Source organism: Ornithorhynchus anatinus, chromosome 2 (assembly GCF_004115215.2).
Source record: "Ornithorhynchus anatinus isolate Pmale09 chromosome 2, mOrnAna1.pri.v4, whole genome shotgun sequence".
Classification (NCBI taxonomy): Eukaryota; Metazoa; Chordata; class Mammalia; order Monotremata; family Ornithorhynchidae; genus Ornithorhynchus; species Ornithorhynchus anatinus.
In genome coordinates, this window is record NC_041729.1 from 37190852 (window position 1) to 37204510 (window position 13659).

Sequence of the window (13659 nt, forward strand, 5' to 3'; positions counted from 1 at the left end):
AATTCCACGGTAGAGACTAACTCTCTGATTCCCTTGTGTGTCCTAGTGCTTATGCTCCATCTCTTAGTAGAGTGCATTGCTCTCAATAGGCACTCAATACTATTACTACTAATGAACACTCAGTAAGTATTTACAGAAGATGTGGGTGGTGAAAATAGAATTGGACCCCATCTCTTTGGAATCATTTAGATGCAGTGTCACTTGGAGATAGGACATGTGATCCGAATAATAATAATAATTAATAATCATGGTATTAGTTAAGTCCTTACTATGGTCCCAGCACCGTACTAAGCACTGGGTTAGATCCAAGATAAGTTTGGAGGCAGTCCCTGTCCCACATGGGGCTCACGGTCTAAGTAGAAGGGAGTGATTTATGCAGGCTCTCCTCTTCAAGTCCTTTCCAAACTCTTTTTCTCCTGTCCCAATCTGACTTGAACCAAAGCACAAGACTCTTCTGTTCTTGCCCTGCTCCACGTAGCGTCTGTACGAGTTGGAGTTTGCTCTGTCAAGCTTCAAGCTCTAGTTCTACTATGTGGTTGGCTTTACACGATATGTGTGTAAAGCAGAAAGAAAACAGGCAGTTTTTCATGAACCCCAGCAGCGCTGAGGGGAGCAGAAAACTTGTTTTGACTGGTAAACTTATCAAAGAGACACGCCAGACAAGAAAAAGGGAGCTTGGTACATGCAATTGCAAAAATGTTTTTACAAACTCTTTTTTCACCTTTCATGGGAGTAACAACTTGTGTCTGCTCGAATCGCAGGAGTGAGCCCAGGAATGAAATAAACCAAGAAAACTTTTCTCTAGTGAAGAGGGAGGAAGAAAAGAATAGGAAGGCTTGGGGAGAGAGACAGAGAGACATAGAGACAGAGGGAGGGAGGAATGGCTTCCCAATAGGCACTGTTTGTAGCCGAGGAAGATGCTGGTTCCTACAAGGGCTGTGCCTGGGAACAACTCCTCTTTGCATCCGTGATTAAAGGACTCAGGTCTCTTTAAGATTAGGATTTGGCCAAGCAACCTGTAGCTCTGGCTAGTGTTCCAGTGGGGCGGAGGGCACTGTTTACTGAAGAGCCCGAGGATGCTGTGCCAGGGGGGAGGGAGGACAGGTACTTTATCACAACAGCCTGGCACAAGAGGCATTGGGTTGCAATGTGCCGCCCTTCTTCCAGCTGAGAGCTCGAGCAGAGTATGCGGGGAGCAACAGCAGCAGGAGGGCTGATGGTATTTGCTCTGCTTTTAAAGGGAGAAAACCAACCTGGAGCCTTAGAACTAAAATAAGAGTTCACTTTTGAGCTCTCCCTCTCTATGTACATAAAAGAACCTTTTAATCTATACATATAGAATATATATTTATTGGAGGTGTCTATCCCCGATGGGCTACGGGATGGGGTTGAGGCAGGGAGGTTGGAGGGCATTTTCAAGGGCGATAGGATGAAGGACAAGATACCTTAAGATTTTTGAAACTGTTAACGTTTGACTCTGACGAAGACATATAAATATTTCTGCCTCTAGAAGGAGCAGGCGCATGCTTTGACATGTCTGTAGTGGCTTAATGGGGGGGCCTAACTGGGGTTTGAACTCGGGGTTGCACTCAGAACGCTTGGTAAGAGCTCTTCACATTTTCAAGGTCATCGTGTGTAACTGCAAAAGCTTCCCACCGAATTGTGAATTCAGCAGCATTTGCTTGTGTCCTTTCTCCTAGGGAAAACGCTCCCTTTAATCTTTTATTTGTGTGTGTGCGGGTCTCTGTGCGAGTGTGTGTATGTGTGTGCATATTTGATTCAGGTTAGCTGAGACGAAGCTGAGCATGCAGTGAAGCGGAATTTGGGTCGCTAAATCTTGCATTTGGAGTGCTCTCACTAGGGGTGGGGGTTGGGGGTGGGAGGGGTCCTTGATTTAAAACTTGTGCCGATTTCTTTCTTTTCTTCTTTTCCCTGGCTGCGTTTCCTTTGCCTTTCAGGTTCCCTCCCATCAGCATGATTTTTTTTTCCTGTTTCGAGAGAAATCCGTGCATATTCTTTCCATGAATTGGGGGGGGGGGGGGTGCTCAATTCTGCGCTTTTTCCTATTGCGAATGAGCCCTCTGGGCAAGAGCATTATTAAGCTGGGGTGCTTTCGGTCATCTTCCTCCATTTACACTTCTCCCTTTAATGGTTTTACAGGAGAATGTGCTGCAGAGCTCCAGGTTGGCTGTAAAATATTACAAAATGTTCATTTAAATGCACAACATGCAGGCAGCTCCTCCCTTAGTGGAATTAATTGGAATAGATTGCATTATATATTTTTTTAACCCAAAAGCTCACACATGAAGAGAAAATGTTCAAAGAGTATTTTGGGGAGTGTCCCGGTCCAAAAATAAAAATTTATATGATCAAGAGGGATTTTTTTTAATTAGGAAAAGGAAGCCAAATTACATCATCCCTTAAACGACTGCAGAGCAGCTTGTTCATCAGATTAAAAAATAATGCACGCAAGAGAATCGGGGGGGGAGGGGAGGGCCAGGGAAAGAGGGAAAGGCAGGTTCTGTTTTGCTGAAGTTTTTAAAGGGATGGAGTGGTAACTGGAGAGAGGGGATGCGTGGGGGAGAAGATCAAGTGTCTGGCTGGGGAAAGGAGCGCCTGACTCCTCTGGAAATTGTCCCAGCTCCTGCTGGACTCCCACAGGCTGGTGGGATAGGGGATTTAAAAGGACATTTCTGCCCATATGGTGTGTATTAACTAGCTCCTTTCTAGTTGTAAAGAATAATTTAAAGCTTTTTTGCCTCTTTTTTTTTTTTTTTTTTTGCATTGACAAATGAACATCTGGGCTTAATGCTGCCTGGCCCTATCAAAGCATTTTTCCCCGAACATTGTGTCCATTTGTGGCAGTAACGGTTCCCCCTCACCCGTCCTCATTTGAATAGGTTTGCAATTATATTAAATGCTCATCACAAATGTTCCTTTCCATCTTTTCTAGCTGCAAGGGATTTTTTTTCCCCCTCTCTTTCTCTCTTCCCTCCTCCAACCCCCTACTGTCCCAAACCTCTTGCCTTTTGATGTTATCTGTCTCCTCAATACAGAACGATGCTAATTATTTTTATAAAAATTGATTCAATTGTATTTTTTTCTTTGCTCCCTCCTTTTGTGTGGGTGCTTGAATGTTTTTTGAAAATGAAAATGAAAAACACTCTGCCTCTTCGGGATAAGGGGAGAAATTGTTGCCTAATTTCATCCAGCTCAACAATTCCCTATCATTTTGTGAATTTCCAAGGGTAATGAGACTTTTTCAAACAAACAAACAAAAGCCCCAACCTCGACCAAAGCAACTCTCTGACCAAACCCCTAGACAAGGGCTAAGGACGTTCTCTCTGACATCTGTGGATCCCAAATGGTTTAACCTCTGGAGGATAGAAGCAGATTTCTCCAGAGCTCTGTAGATCCGAATTCAAATCTAATCAGTTCCTCCTGTCTCAGCAGGAAAGCAGTTAGCCGAATCATAAAGACAGTTGAGGAGTGCACCAGCCCATTCGTTATTCATCAAGGGACCACAACCTCCTAAGCGAGGTGGTCACATCTCCTTAGAGATGGCTAGTTAGTTCTGATATTTATGAAGTGCTTACTATGTGCCGAGCTTTGTGCTAAGTGCTGGTCAAGTGACGAAGATAATCGGATGAGACACAGCCCTGGGTCTGCCATGGGGCTCTCAGTGGAAGGTAGCAGATTTATAGCTGTTCCTCTAGCCTTGAGCTGCCGGGTGGCCAGCAAATCTACTTGATTCTTCTGGCCAGTGCTTTACCAAAGTGTTTTAATTGGGCCCCACCTGGAGAGGACAAGAACTGAGCAGCCCAGTGTGCTTGAAGAATTGAGATTCCTTTCTCCAGGCCTCATCTTCTTTCCCTTGTAAGGTTAGTTTGAGACACTGGGCACTGTTTAAAAGCCCCATCTGCAACCCTTAAAGCCCATTGGCCAAACCTAACATGCAAACGAGAGAGAGAGATGTGTATGTAAGGGGCCTGCTTCTCATTTTTTGAGCTGGGTAAGCAAACCAACTGTATTTCACCGGCTGCCCTGCTGCTGCTTGGAAATTGCCAGGAACTTCGGAAGGCTAGCCATGGCCCTTGCTGAGACCCGGCATCATCCCTTTAGTCCAGGGACCAAATTACCTCTCCACGGTTTCCTAGTTGGGATTTTCCAAAGCGGAAGGGGGCTGAGTTCCTTGCATACTATCCAAATGCCTAGATGCTTATTTGTTCCTGCCCCCTTGGGTTCTGTTAAAGTTCCTGTAGCAGAGGAGGTAAGAATACACTGTAAAAAGAGGGTAGAGAAGTGGAAGCTAACTAAGAGAGGAGGATAAACTAAATCTATAACTTGCACTGATCTTGAGTAGTCCCAGCAGACTGATTTTTTTTTTTTTTGCGGGGGTGGCCTGCAGTGATATATCATTTTAAAGTAGAAGAATGAAAGTCTCTACATTCCTCCCAGGAAACTGGTTTACATTACTTGAGTCCCACTCCCTCCACCCTCTAGATACACCCATTAGAGTGTCTGAAGTGAAGCCAGGTAAGACTCAGAGTTCCTCCTAAAGCTCAGTTCCTCCAAAGCAGGTGACTCTCAAGTTACACTGAACTCGCCAGTGACTTAGATCAACACCTTCGCCCCCAAGAAATGAGGGACTAATATCCGAACCGAATAAATCATCCCCCCGCCTTGGCTGGAGTGCACCTGGACAGATGGGGGAAACTCTTGGACTCAGCTTTCAGGTCTTGAGACCATGAAGGAACCGGGGAACCATTAAAAGCAATAACCGTGGCGTCAGAGTTACCATTTATTTTTGAAACTGGAAAGGGACCCAACTGATCAACTGTAGAGATAATGACCAGAAGTAAAAGGTGAGAAAATATAAGAAAAGAGCAAAAAATTCAAACTGGAAGGGAGAGCAGCAAGCCCTGATAGACCCCTTCTCCATCTCTTCAGTTCCCAACCCTTTACGCTCTCCCGTTGTTTCCTAGAAAAGACCTGTATTATCAAAGAAAAGGGAGCAGTTCCTGCTTACTGGCCGCCTTTCTGGATAGCAAGTACCTCCTGGAAACTGTTAGTCATCACAGATGCCTTGGTCAAATTACACATGGTCTTCCTGCTTAGTGTTAATTTAGCCAACACTGTAAGGTGGCTAATTTTAGCCAATATATGAAGCTCCTTGAGCCCGATTGCATGGGCATTTTTGCTTCAGTCTGTCAATTGATCATAATTATTGAGCGCTTAGTGTGTGCAAAGCACTGTACTAAGGGCTTGGGAGAATACAGTGCAACAACAAACAGACACATTCTTTGCCCACAACGAGCCTACAGTTTAGAGGGGTAGCATGCATTAATATAAATAAATAAATTGCAGATATGTACATAAGTGCTTTGGGACTGGGGAATGAATTAAGGTAGCAAGTCAGGGTGACGCGGAAAGGAGTGGAAGAAAAGGAAAAGAGGCCTTATTCAGGGAAGGCCTTGTGGAGGAGATGTGCCTTCAATAAGGCTTTGAAAGGGGAGAGAGTAATTGTCTGTCAGATATGAGGAGAGAGGGCGTTCCAGGCCAGAGGCAGGACGTGGGCGAGAGGTCGGTGGCCAGATAGATGAGTTTGAGGTACAAGACCCCTTTGAAGGATTAAATGAATCAGGTTCTATGTGACAATAAGGAAAGACTAGGCCCTCTGGACCGAAACGACCTGTGGTCAATCCACTGTGCCTTTGGAGCAAACAGGAAGCAGTTCCCCTGGTATCCAGTGGCAGGCCCTCTGAGAAGGCAGAGGTGTTCAAAGGACCTGTGTGTCTAACAGACTCAGTTTGACACTACTCAGGCCAGAGAGTTTAGGGAGAACCTTGCCTTTTTGTATTTCTCCCTTCTTTTCACAGACCAGCAGTCCCTCCTGCAGAGAGGAGTCAGTCTCCATTCAGTACTGAGCAAGGGTCAGCTTCACTGGTGAAAGAGGAAAGTAAAGAGGTGAAGAGAAGCCTGGACTTGTGGAGAATCAGAGTGGCTTAATGGATAGAGTATGGGCCTAGGAGTCAGAAGGACCTGGGTTCTAATCCTCCCTCTTCCACTTGTCATCTCTGTGACCTTGGACAAATCACTTCACTTCTCTGTGCCTCAGTTACCTCATCTGTAAAATGGAGATTAAGACTGTGAGCCCCACATGGCACACGGACTGTGTCCAGCCTGATTAGCTTGTGTCTAGCCCAATGCTTAGTACAGTGCTTGGCACTTAGTAAGCACTTAACAAATACCATAAAAAGAAAAATCTAGGCTTTTGTCATCCAGAAAAAGGCAGTGAAAAGCACTGCCCATTGCTCCTCTAGTCTGTAAACTCACTGTACTCTCCCAAATGCTTGGCACAATGCTCTGCATATAGTAAGAGCTCAAATAACACTGACTGATCGATCCTCTCAGATTAATTGACTTTTACCTTGGATTCCCATTCAACTAAGATGGTCAGAGGAGTGGCAACTCCTTGAGGGCAGAAAATGAGTCTCATTTCTATTGTATAGTCTCTAATACAGGGCTCTACGCACCGTAGAGACTTCACTCAATCGATCGATTGTACTTATTGAGTACCAAATGCAAAAAGCACTGTACTAAGTGCTTGGGAGAGTACGGTAGCACTAGTGTTTTTGCTTGATGCAGGGGAGAATGGATAGCCATTTGAAGTTTTTGAGGAGTGGAGGAGATATGTGTAGGGCAATGTTGTGCAGGGTAGCAGAGTGAAATGTGAACTGGAAGAGGAAGAGTTTGGAGGCAGGGAGGCTGATATAGTAGTCAAGTTGGGCTAAACAACACCAACACCAGTGTACTGGTTGTTCAGCTGAAGAGGAAGAGGCAGATCCTAAAAATAGTAAAGAGGAAAAGCTGATAGGATTTGGTGACAGACTGAATATAGGCGTTGAGAGGGCGGGAGTTGAGGATACTGCCGAGATTAGGGGCCCATGTAAGATAGTGATTTTGTCAACTGTGATGAAAATGTTAGGAGGAGAACTTCTGGGAGGAAGGGTGAAAAGTTCAATTCTGGATATATTGAGCTTGAGGTGTTGGCAAAATGTCCATGTCAAGATGTTTTAGAGGTAGAAGGTTCTCAGTAAATACTGTAGTTGGAGAGGAGAAGGAAGATTCCCAAAATTGATGGACAAATGAGGAGGAACAAAAAAATGGTGTTAAAAATTCCTATAATTTTTGAACCAAGTTCTCTCTTACTTTGAATAGTAGTCAGTTCAAGTGGCTGATATGTTGTCAGCAATTCCAGCTCTGCACACAGTAAGTGCTCAATTAATACCATTGATTGATTGATTGGAAACTAGGACATAGAAGTTTTTTGTATATGTTGGCATCTTCATCTCTTGCAATCCCAGACTAAATCTTCATGTCCTAAAATAAAGGGAAATATTGAAATCATTTTTAAAAAAACACTAAAAACAAAAACCTCACATAATTTAAGTGAATGGGAATCCTAGTTTTATTGAGGCTGTTGTTTCTCTCAGGTAGCATTTCTCTCTCAAGTTGTCTCTTCTTCTGGCCAGTTGTTTGGGCTCTTACTGTATGTATGTTGTGTTTGGATTCCAGAGATGATTTGGCTGTCTCTGGATCTCAGCAGTGTACTTGTTTTTTCTGTGTTAGTGCTGAGTTCAAGGCAAGACTGCCTAGTGATTCATTTCATTGGCCCCTACTCTATTTTTTTGGCTCTCCTCTATTCCGGACCAGGAAGGGAGTGATGAGGAACTTGTAAAGGAGAAGCAGGCACCTTGACTGTCTCCAGTAGAGGAGACATTAATCTTAGTCTTTTAGGCCTCTTAATACAAAAAGACCAGAAAATTCACCTCAGAAGCAAGTCAGGGGTTTGCTGGTGAATGAAGTTGAGTCTCTTGCGTAAGTGATCCAAGACCGTACAGCAGTAGTCCCTTAGGAAATATTCCTGTTTTTGCTAAGGGACCTTTCTCATCTTCCACACTCTATTGAAAATTTTCGACCACCTGGATGGTGGTCTGTTGAAGGAGAGACATGGTCATAGGGTTGCTTTTCCTATCTGTCAGCCACCATATTCATTCCTCTTCAGAATGTTCGTTCTTGTTCACTTCTTTTAGAAATGGCTGTTGGGAGATCACAGGCATCGCCTCTGAGAGAATCTCAGAAGACAGATCTGCCAAGTCCTGTTCAGAAAAGTGAAAAATGTCAAGGCTTTTTGCACGGTTGGAGTGGGATCAGGAAGAATGGAATGTTCCCCAGATATGGAGTGAAAGCTCCATGCAAGACTTTTGAGCATCTCTGGGATTCCAGAGAGTCCTCTGTGGCTGCTTTGATTCCCAGTGATTTTAGCTGTCTTGGGGGAATTCTTGACATGTGGAGTCCCTATGGTCCCTGTTCAGAGACGAAGCGTGGCGTAGTGGAAAGAGCATGGGCCTGCGAGTCGGAGAACATAGGTTCTAATCCCAGCTCCATCACGTACTGCTGTATGACCTTGGGCAAGTCACTTACCTTCTCTGTGCTTCAGTTCCCTTATCTGCAAAATGGAGATTCAATACCTGTTCACCCTCCTACTTAGACTGTGAGTCCCATGTGGGACCTGATTATCTTGTATCTATCCCAACACCTAGTACAATGCTTGGCAGGGGAGTTTAAACTTTCTGCTCACTCTACTTCACCCTGATTGCATCCTCCCTAGCTCTTACTGTTGTGGGGCAAGAGTTTTTGGTCCAGAATAGGGAGACAACTGTCCTGTTTGCACCACATAAACTTCCTTCCTCAAGGGCTGAATTAGGACTGCTTTCCTTTCCTACTCCCTTTCCGATGCAGCTCTTTACTTAATAATAATAATAGTATTAAGCACTATGTTCCAAGTGCTGTACTTAATGTTGTGATCTATACAAGATGAATCAGGTCAGATGCAGTCCCTGTCTCACAAGGGGGCTCATGATCTAAGTAGGAGAGAATATAGGTATTGAATCTCCATTTTACAGATGAGGAAACTGAAGTGAAGTGACATACCCATGGTCACATAGCAGGCAAATGGTGGCAGAATTAGAACCCAGATCCTCTGACTCCCAGATCTGTGTTTTTTCTAGGAGGCCCAGCTTCATTCCCTTACTTCAGCTGTAATAAGTGGCAGAGGGAAGAGGAAAGGCAAGGATGATGGGTAAGAGAGAAGAGAGCAGAGATAAGAAGAGAGAAGGCAAAGAGGGCAGGAGATGATATACAGGATGGCGGACGAAGACAAGGGAGGGAGAAAGAAAGAAAGAGGATGAAAAACATTAAGGCAGAGAGGGCTGGGGGAAAGAGGGAAGGATTTGGATGATAGCCTGTTCCCTCTGTGTTGCTAGATTCTAACTTGGTTTCATTGAGCAGAGGTCACATCACTGGGGAACATGGTCAAAGGAAACACTGCTAACTGATGGTGGGTATCAACCAGGGCCAAGTGTGGCTGCCCCTTTCCAGAGGGCATTTAGCTGGGATAACTTGGGGGATATTGATAGCAGATCGTAGCCTGAGCAAGAGAATCACCTCCCCAAGTCAAGGGTCATGAAAGCCCCAAACCCTCCCCTCCCCGTGTGGTCAGAGGCTTAAAAGCACAGGGAAGAAAGATCAATAAACCAGAGTAGAAACCAAGCAGTTAAGGTACTTAGACATTTTATTTCTCCAACAAACCCTCAGCCCATTGTTTGACAGGCTGCAAGTAAAAGGATTTGTTCAGTTCTAACCTGTGGTCAAGGTAGATCTGTTTGAAAGTCCTCAGAAGGCAATTTTCTTTCCCTTTCACTGCAGAGGGCATTCAGTTCACTTCAGTACTTATGAAAGAGGGGTGAACAGAGCTGCTGGCAGTGCAAGAGGGGGCTTGGGCTTCCTCCTGCTAGTTCTTCCTCACTCTTTTCCCCTAAACGTGTAGGCTTTGCAGTCCGTCCATCTCCTCACCTTGATAGTCCAATGAAGAGCTCCCCTTCTTCACTGTGGTCAGGCAAGGCCCTCACAAGCCTTCCTGGCTTCACCAGGCCAGGACTTAAGCCCTTTCAGGAACCTACTAATGCGTTATGCTAATTAGAAAAGTTAAGTCGAAGGACTGTGGACCAGTCAGAGGAAGCCTTCACACCACCAGGACAGAGAGACATTTGCTTCAATTGTAGATCCTCTTTACAAAGAAAGGAATTTCTCTTGGGGTCCAGGAACTCCTTTGGGGCAGGATCTTGATGAAAGGTGTCCCGCAGAGAGGCAGACCGTCAGGATCGGAGTCTCACCTCAAAAATGAGGGACAGGCAGACCTGCCTGAAGAAATGGATTACAGCGAGAGCAGTTTGCGCAGTGCCACCAGCGGTCTCTCGATCCTGTTGGTCGTGTTCCCAGTACAAACTGAAGTGCAACGAGTGGGAACCTGGGCAGCAGTGTACACATTTCAGAGGGCATTCAAAGTACAACACCCATTCAGGCCCAAAGTGACCGCCAGGCAGTGCCGAGGCACTGCTGTTCCACCGTAGCCTTAGTAGCCACTTCAATCTCTTGATAAACATGGTAAAGGACTGACTTTTGTGTAGGTAAAAACCTTACTTCAGAATGGACTTGGGGGAGGGGCAGGATTTACTGTATCTGGGACATCTTTTTCTGTCTTCAGCCCTGGGGATGTGTACACTAGGGCCTGGGAGAAAGCACTAACACCACTAACACACCACTTGTCTCTGAGCAAGCAATGAAGATAACTATTTCTTTTCCCCATCACCAACACTGGCTGGTTCTGACCAGGTGAAAGTTTCCGCCACCCCGACTTGTACTCTCTGATCCTCCATTTCCAATCCTATTGCTCGCTGGATGAACCTGACTGACTGTTTCTATTCCTCAGATTATCCAAGCTGAACCCACCTCCCTACAATGTCTGCATTTTCTATCTCCTCTCTGGTTAGGGTAAAGCTACGGATCTCTCACTCCCAGATTGAAAAATGCCTTTGAATTCTCAATTCTCAGTTCTTTCTCTGTCGCTGTTGAGCTCTATATCTTTTTGAAAGCCGTGGGAGATGAGATGCTTTAGCTTAGGGGTTTTTAATTGTTAAAACTTCACTCTTCTTGGTTAAAGCCTGGTTCGAAGTTGATATCTGATCTGCCTGACATGCTCGCCCGTGTACATTCTTTTCATGTGACATCTTTCCCCCCACAAATTTGTGTCAGTATGTGTTGGGGTTTAGCCAGACCAATATTTTCCTTTCTCCTTTCCCAGTAAACCCTCTTTGATTGGACCACTCTGAAATAAAAGACAGAAAGGAAGAGAGAAAGAGAGTACATGTATATGTGGGGGAGAGAGAGAGGGAGAAAGAGAATGTGTGTAGGTGGGTGTGCGCTTATGTATGCATGTGGATGTGTGTGTGTGTTTGTGTGTGTGAACACTGGGAGGGACAGTGAGGGAGGAGAAGATTGCTGGAAGGGAGCAGTGTTAAAATAAGTTGACCCTTTAATCTAGAGGTCATCTGTAACCCCTCGTGTCACTGGGAGATGAAAAATAACATCTGGAGGGTAGGTCTGGAAACCACAGCCTGGTGTCGGAGGTGGGTGAGATTTACGGTTTTTAATATTTGCACTATTGATTGCTTAGGCTTTCTCGGGGGTTGTTGCAACAAGCACAATTATGGCACTTTTGACAGAGGTGGTGATTTTGAAGATGTCAAAAAAAAAAAAAAAGGACAATACTGGGAAAGTAGCTTAGAAGCAATAACAAGCCCTGTGGAAAAGTCGAATCTGGGATTTTTTTGTCTCTTTTCTTATCTGGTCCCCCTCAGATTGTAGAGTTAATGTCCAGAAGTACCTCAGGAGCTCTGTAACGCAATCCCTTCCCATATGGAGCTATGTAAAGCTAGTGCCACCCCAGTCCCATGTGGAACCCTAATCCCGTCCCTTCCCTCCTCACCCCCTGTGGAGTTTCACCTGACCCTGTGACCCCGCTCCACTCCAGATCTATTCCTTTAACTTTCGTTTGCCTCTCCAACTCCAGCGAGATGGAACCAGCTGCCACGGCCATCCTCTGTCCTTCCCGGGGCCTGATGGTCCCTAACTCCTGTGACCACAAAGTCAGGGGGCCAAGGTTGAACTGGGGCAGGATGAGAAGAGAGCAGGAGTGGTGATGGAGGAAAAGTGGCCAGGAGGGCCTTAGTCCTTCCTTCCTTACCTCCCCCTTTCTCATCCTCTGCTGCCACCACCACCTTGTCCAGCCCCAGCACCTTGACTTTGCAGGCCCAGGAGTTGGGGACCACTGGGCCCAGGAGAGCCTGGAGGACAGAATTAACCACAATTAATGGGAGAATAAGAAAGAAAAAGTTACAAAAATAGATTTAGAATGGAGGTGGCTTTTTGGAGAAAAGGAGCATGTGCAAGGCACGCAAAGTTGGGTCAAGAACACCATGAGATCAGAGCAGGTTGGCCTAGGAAGGCCGGGGAGCTACTTTGTTTGCACTGTTAACTTGTTGTGGGCAGGGAACATGTCTACCAACTCGGTTATATCGTACTCTCCAAATTGTACAGCACAAAACAGAGAGTACTGTATTGTACAGTGCTCTGCACAGACTAAGCACTCAATCAATACGACTGATTTGCTGAAGTGGAGATTTAATATGCCATTACCTCAAGTAGATTTGATTTCCAACCTGCTGTTGAGGAGCCAGCTGTGGTCTTTCAGCTCCCTCCACTTTTGCTCCCACCCTGGAACTCCATCGTTGGGCCAGTTCCTGGAGCTCAGAGCCTGATCCACATGTGAGGTTTCTCTGCGCCCCTTTGTATTTTTGCCAACCCAAGCCCCTTCTGCTCCTACTACAGTCCATCCCACACACTCCGCTCCTCTAGCAACAGCTTACTCACTACTTTCCGATCTCATCTATCTCATCACTGACCCCTTTCCCACCTCCTCCCTGTGGCCTGAAACTCCCTTCCCCTTTATCTTCGCCAGACCACCATTCTCTCCACCTTCAAAGCATTATTTCTCTCCACTCTCAAAGCATTATTGAGGTCACATCTCCTCCAAGAAGCCTTCTCCTATTAAGTCCTCTTTTCAGCGGCTGACTCTCCCTTCTGCATCATCTGTACAGTTGGCTCTGTGACCTTTGGGCATTTGGTATTTTCTCCACCCCACAGGACTTACATAAATATCTTTAAATTATATAATATAAATTACTAATTTATATTAATGTCTGTCTCCCCTTCCAGACTGTAAGCTCATTATAGGCAGGGAATGTGACTTCTGTTTCTGTTGTATTGATTTCTCCCAAGTGCTTAGTACAGTGCTCTGCATGTAGTAGGTGCTCAGTAAATACCATTGATTCATTGATTGATTGCTCCCACAACCTCTGCCTGGAAGACACGTGATGCAGTGGCTGCTATTCTCCCCCAACAAAAAAAAATCAGGCTCCAAAGCAAGGATAGCCCTTGCCTGGAACTTGAGGTGATTAAGAAATGTTGAGCTTAAGGTTCAGCGTGGGGTCTCGCGCAAGTTGGGACTAACAGTGCTTAAGACTGGCCACTTTGGGCGGGAGTCAGGAAGCTGAGAAGCAGCATGGCCTAGTGAAAAGAGCATGGGCCTGGGAGACAGAGGACCTGAGTTCTAATTCTGCCTACACCAAGTGCCAGCTGTGTGACCTAGGGCAAATCCCTTACCTTTTTTTTAATGGTATTTGTTAAGTACTTAAA

The 13659-nt window shown here is 45.4% G+C and overlaps 1 long non-coding RNA gene across 1 annotated transcript in view; it reads left to right on the forward strand.

The window, feature by feature from the left end:
- Positions 1-1140: 1140 nt before the first annotated feature.
- LOC103165326 overlaps positions 1141-13659 on the forward strand; it is a 74481-nt gene continuing 61962 nt past the window's right edge. The window contains exon 1 of the long non-coding RNA XR_005659732.1: positions 1141-1219. This is a non-coding gene — a long non-coding RNA (uncharacterized LOC103165326). The remainder of the gene's footprint in view (positions 1220-13659) is intronic.